Source organism: Canis aureus, chromosome 36 (genome assembly GCF_053574225.1).
Source record: "Canis aureus isolate CA01 chromosome 36, VMU_Caureus_v.1.0, whole genome shotgun sequence".
NCBI classification, from domain to species: Eukaryota; Metazoa; Chordata; class Mammalia; order Carnivora; family Canidae; genus Canis; species Canis aureus.
The window spans coordinates 19998351-20004728 of NC_135646.1; the positions used below are offsets into that span (position 1 = coordinate 19998351).

At 45.9% G+C, this 6378-nt stretch overlaps 1 long non-coding RNA gene across 1 annotated transcript; it reads left to right on the plus strand.

The window, feature by feature from the left end:
• The first annotated feature begins 218 nt into the window (after positions 1 to 218).
• LOC144305955 (uncharacterized) lies at positions 219 to 6133 on the plus strand. Its single transcript, XR_013372984.1, has 3 exons — positions 219 to 982; positions 4629 to 4711; positions 5158 to 6133. It is a non-coding gene; the product is annotated as an uncharacterized LOC144305955 (long non-coding RNA).
• The last annotated feature ends 245 nt before the right edge of the window (positions 6134 to 6378 follow it).

Here is a 6378-nt window from a genome sequence, read left to right on the forward strand (position 1 = left end):
ACTTTGTTCTGCTAAATCCTTCAGGCCACAGGTCTCTGCCCTGCCTCCCCTCTGTTGGGACATTCTGGTGTGGCTTTGCAAGAGCCATACAGCTGGTTTCCAGGAGGTGTGAGAAATGGCTCCAGGGGACCATCCTCCCCCAAGGGTAGGCTAAAGGGACAGCAAATTCTCCTCGGTACTGAAGGTGGGAGATAGTTCTTGTCACCATTAGGATTAAACTGAGATGTTGCTCTGGCTGTTATTTCTGAGTAACTATTTGGACTAAAATATTAATTTTTAATAGCAAGAAGGATATACCTGTTATGGCCACCTCAAAATAAAACAGACCTAGGAAAGAATAACCCCAGATGCTGGGAAATGGCATTTTAAAAATTCTATTTCTCATGGATGCATATAAATCTGTGTGCTTTAGCCAATGTCCTCATCTGAGCAGAAATGAACATGTTTTACTAATTCAGATTAATTGGGTGGGAGGCTTAAGTGAGATGTCTGAATTACTGACTTTTTAAACAGAGATACAGTTTTATTATTTTCAAGAGCTTTCAGTAACGAAGCTAACAAGATGTTACCTAGGAGACATATTTACAGATTTATTCTTGAAGTAAAAAAGGCTCCAATTTAGAATTCAGCTATTGGAGGGCAACATTGGTAAATTGAAGTTCTTACTGCAGGTGGGGATGTGTTGGTGTGTTTTGATCTACAGTAAACATGAACTTGTTTTGTTTTAATCATCCTAGACACTGGTGCTGCACATTGAGGCCCTAGCCACTGGGCACACACATGCCGTACTATATAATTCTGTACCACAGAACAGCCGATGGCATATTAGAGCAGAAAGAGACCTCTGCAGTCATCTGGTCCACCACTGTCTCTCAATCCATGAGGAGCTTGAAGGCCAGAGATGTGAGGTGACATATCCAGCAGGAGCCTACCTGGAGTGGGTGCAAGAACCAGAATCGGCATGTGAATTTCCTGCTCCCAGGTCAATTCTCTATCTTCCTTGACTACTACCTCTCAGGCATCCACAGCCACATTAAGGAAGGGGAGATAGGAAGGGGTGGGGGAGAAGAGATGAGGCACAGATTCTGATAAGACAATGAATCATCTGACTGCAAATTCTAACTGGATTTGGAGCGTGGCGCTGTTTATGTTTGCTCCTCTCTGCTGGGAAGCAGACCCGGGAGCCCCAGTAGTTGCCATTTACACAGTGCTTGCTCTTTGCCAAACATTTCTAAACACTTTACATGTATTAACTCATTAAATCCTTAGAACAGCCTCATGAAAGGGTGCTTGGCTGGCTCAGTTGGTGGAGCATGTGACTCTTGATCTCAGGGTTGTGAGTTTGAATCCCATGTTATGTGTAGAGATTACCTAAAAAAATAAAATCTTTTAAAAAATTTATTTATTTAAAGATTTTATTTATTAATTCACCAGAGACACAGAGAGAGAGGCAGAGACATAGGCAGGGGCAAAAGCAGTCTCCCTGCAGGGACCCCGATGTGGAACTTGATCCTGAGACTGGGATCAGGCCCTCAACCGAAGGCAGACACTCAACCACTGAGCCACCCAGGCGTCCCATATTTACTTATTTTTTTTTTAAAAAAGATTTTATTTACTTATTCATGACAGACACAGAGAGAGAGAGGCAGAGACATAGGCAGAGGGAAAAGCAGGCTCCATGCAAAGAGCCCGGTGTGGGACTTGATCCCAGAACTCGGGGATCACACTCTGAGCTGAAGGCAGACACTCAACAGCTGAACCACCCAGGCATCCCAAAATCTTTTTTAAAAAATGACTTTATTTATTTGAGAGAGAGAGAGCACAAGCAGGAGGAGCAGAAGATGGAGAAGCAGGATCCTCACTGAGCAGGGAGCCTGATCTGGGGCTTGATTCCATGGCCCTGGGACCATGACCTGAGCTGAAGGCAGATGCTTAACCAACTGAGCCAACCAGGTGCACCCCCATCCCCAAAAAAATCTTAAAAAAAACCAAAAAAAACAAAAACAGCCCTATGAAGTACTGTTATTAACCCCTTCACATCTGTGAGCAAACTGAGACAGTGAGAGATTACATAACAGCCAAGGTCATAAGTGACGAAGCCAGGACTCGAATCCAAGCTATCTAACTTCAGAGCCCTCTCCCACCGGGCCCTGCTCTACCCTAGCCATTTTGCTCTACTCTAGAGCCTCTCAATATGTGCTACAAAATATTGGCCTTTCAGCTACTGCATATCCAGCCAAGGTCTGGAGTGGCTGGAGTCACCTGGCTGGTGGCAAATAACCTTATCTATTTATCCCAGATTGTTATCATTATATTGCATTGTTGTATCCGAGTGCCACGTATGAGATGTTGGGAGACACGGCTCTATCCTGTAATATAGTCTTGATGGATGATTCAATTGCTTATTGTTCATGCTGTCTGGCTAGCTCAGGATGAAATAAGGTCATAGGCTTACCCGTGCAGGCTGGTGATTCAGTACCCCCAGCCTCCACTCACTCATCTGGGAGCCATCTCATAAACATAAGGGAGAGAGGACGAGAAAGTACGTCTGGATTTGTGTAAACCCATCGCCTCCCAGAAAGGCTGTGGAGCACATGACCCCTGGGTCAGCAACCTGAGTCAGCAACCTCATCTGCATACATGAAGGACAGGATATTCCAATCCATGGAGGAGAAAGCTTCAAAGTTCAGGATCACAGAATGTCCTTATTTCTCTGTTTCTTGGGTGTCATTTCCATTTCTTTAAACTCCTCTCTCTGTCACATAGGGGCACCTGAATTTTGTACCAATATTGCAATGGTATGTTCTTTGAAGAAGAACTACCTGTTCTGGAGATGTTGGGGTTAGAGGAGTCAGCAATTATGAGCTTATGAGATAATAACATGTGTGTTTAGTATGATGGCAAATTATAACATAGAAAAAAATTTTAAGATTCAGAGTAAACTATTTTCCCATATAAACTTACTGCCTCAGGAAAACTGTGGTTAAAATTATAAATTACCAGGAAACTTCAAATTTCCCCCTGGAGAGTCAAAATAGAAATACAAGAAGGGGCATTGTTGAAATCATCCCAAATTGGAAGCAATGATTATTCAATTAAAAATAAGTGTAGTTACACTTTCTGTTTATATGGTGTCTTCTAGCAGTTTTTAGCCACAAGGCTCAAAGGGAAATCTAGTAATCCTACACCTCAATCTTCTCATCTTCATGATGGGTATGCTTCCCTACCCAGCGGCTAACCTCTTTCCTACAGCTCTCCAAAGAAGTAGCTTCCTCTCCTCTTTCATATGAATCTGCTTCAGCTTCTTGTGGCCTTCATGGTTAGAAGGTTCCTTCTAATGCTAATCCTGAATTTTCCTGCTAGGATTTAAACCCACAATTTCTTGCTAGTCCTAGGGGGAGATGACAGACATAGGTAACCCTTTATATCCTTAGAGACTATATAACTAGGTCAATCCCTGACTTCTCCCTCCACCTACAAAGACAGCTAGCATTTGCTTCTCCTTGCTTCCATACGGGAGGGAGTTGTCTCTGGGTTTTCTCCAAACCCACATCATAGCGGAGTTCTAGGGTCCACACCCGAATGCAACGTGGTAGTGGACGGGGTGGTCTCTGTGGGTTCTTCCAGTCTCCATGATTTACTGCTTCAACTGCAGAGTCAAGGGTTGGCCAGTGCCTAGCGTTATGGGAGGATAAACTTGTAGTTGCTTCATTCCATACACACCCAGGAAGTGCAGGGTCTGCAGGAAAGAGTAGAAAATCCACCATTCTAAAAGGGAAAGACTGATCTGGATACCAGTGCATGCTGGCCTGGGATCCTGGGCAACTTAGTTAAGCCTTCTGGATCTCTCAGCATCCTCATCTGTGTAAGGGAAAATGGTACCTAACTCATACAACCTCACAGGATGTCGTTAAGAACAAATGAGATGCGATGTGGATGTTATTGAAAAGATTATGGTTCCTTTAGCTCAGCTGGGAAAGGTTAACTCACTCCCTTTGGCCAGATCCCAGTGGCTGAGCCAGCTGGAAAAGAAGATTGGGTTAAGTCTGGAACACAGAAGCCCAACCACTGGGCTACGTCCTATTGAGTTAAAGATCTCTGACAAGTTTACAATTGTGTGATGCCTCCCCTTTATTTCATGTGGCCGTGTGTGTGACAAGTCTACATAGGAAGGAAAGGCAGTCATCCAGGGCATTAAGGTAATTCACCACACGAGACCTGAAAGTCTCCGTTACAGTAAATCCTCTGGGTGAAGGCTAGTCAACAGAAGCCCCCCCGCCCCCCCATCCAAATACAAATATTTTATCTGGGAGAGGTAACCCACTGATAGCTGTTTCTACATTGTCACAGGTAATTAAGCTAATTCCCTAGCAGATAGCCCTGGGACATGGGGCATGGTAACTGTTTAGGGGGCATGAGGGTGCTTACCCTCAGAGTGCTGGGTAGCAGGAAGTTTGGAGAGGGAGAATGAATGTTGAACTTCAGTCCCAGATTCATCATTTGTAATTGTGTGACTTTGGGTTCCTTAACCCCTCAGGGCCTTAGCTTTCTCTGGAAAAAATGATACTACACATACACCCTACAATGTGGATTGAATAGAGCGTGGGTGTTTGTGCTTTATAAACCAGGAAGGAAAATGCAAAGTTTGGTTGCTGTCATTACCATGACCTCCATCTGGTGTCCCAGGATCCAGGGCCCATGAGAAACAAGAGTAAGTTATAAGCTAATCACTGTGCTAAGGGACTCTAGGTGTGTCTGGCATGGTGTGCGCAGGGCGGTCCGTGAAGGGCACCAGACACCAGGGTCAACATGACTATGATCATTTCATTATGGACCCCCCCTGGTTGCCAGGCACTGTGCTAATCACCTATCCACCTTCCTTTGAGCCCTCATAACAATCCAATATTATTAGTATTTGTGTTTTTTGATGAGAAAACAAGCTCAAAGAGGGCAAACCATGGGCCAAGTTCACACAGCTAGTGAGGCATGAAAATAAGACTCAAACGTGGGCTCCAAGGCCCATGCTCTTTGTATTCATTCCCCTATACATCTTTTCAGATTATGCACCCCAAAACCTTCATCAGCAAAGCACCCCTGATTTAAACAGGAGACAGTTTTTTGTTTGTTTGTTTTTCTGTTTTTTTGGGGTTTTTTTAGGGCTCTTTGCAGGTGGACTTGATTTGAAGTTGCATCAAACCAGCAGCTGTGGTTGCTGCAGCTCTGGCTTTAGCTTGATGATGTTTCCTTTGGCCAGAAACGCTAAGTCACCTCCAAATTCAAAGCTTTCGGCAAACGACGGCAAGGCACAGCCAAGGAACTGGACCTCTGATTTCCACGACAAGTAGGAGGAGGTCCTGTTAGCCAGTAGAGCCCTTGCTGTGTTGCCGCATGGACATATATACACAGCGATATGAACTGGAGTAGGATGGAAACGGTCCCCTGTTGGCAGTCACCCTAAAGCACTGGAGAGATCGGTAATCATCCCAGCTGGTGTAATACTGAATTGCTTCAAAACCAACTCGTAACTGATGCCAAGTAAAAGCACTGGGTGCCCATTAAAATACGCTATGATCGGAGAAATAAAGTACATTTGAAATCCTCAAGCAGGAGATGGGCAGATCCCGGCCCCGTTGCCACCCTGCCAACAGAGGCAGCAGCCTGACCCCGCCGTCACTCTGGCCTTCCCCGGATGTGCACTGGGAGGGCTGGGAATGGCAAATGAGAAGTGACCATCCTATGTTTGATGTCACCCCGAAGCGCCTGTTCCTCATTTGGGGCATTAGTGGTTGCAACAGAAGTAGTAATATTTCAACAACAGTGGTGATTAGTTACAGAAGGAGCCAAGTGGCTGCTCATTTCCATGTAAAAAGCACGCGGGGCCCTTGGGGCACCCGGGGCAGTGCTGTCCCCTGTCAACCGGGTGTGTCTTCCCTGCCTGGAGCCCAAGGGGCAGCAGCAGTCACACTTCGACACAAACCTCTTCAAGCTCAAAGTGTTTCAGGGCAGCCTGGGTGGCTCAGCGGTTGAGCGTCTGCCTTGAGCCCAGGGCGTGACCCTGGAGACCCGGGATCGAGTCCCACGTCAGGCTCCCTGCATGGAGCCTGCTTCTCCCTCTGCCTCTCTCTCTCTCTCTCTCTCTGTGTCTCTTGTGAATAAATAAAAAAATCTTAAAACAAACTCAAAGTGTTTTGTTTGTTTGTTTGTTTTTTAAACTCAAAGTGTTTTAAATCAGCCTGCAAGAGAGAAGAAAGTGGCAGCAAGGGGAACACAGCAGCCAGCGAGTGGGGGTGGCCAAGGCCCCCCAGAGGGAATTGGCCCTGTAGGCCACGGGCTCCAGCTCCCCGCTCCCCTACTGAGAAGGTGGCAGCAGGGAGGGGG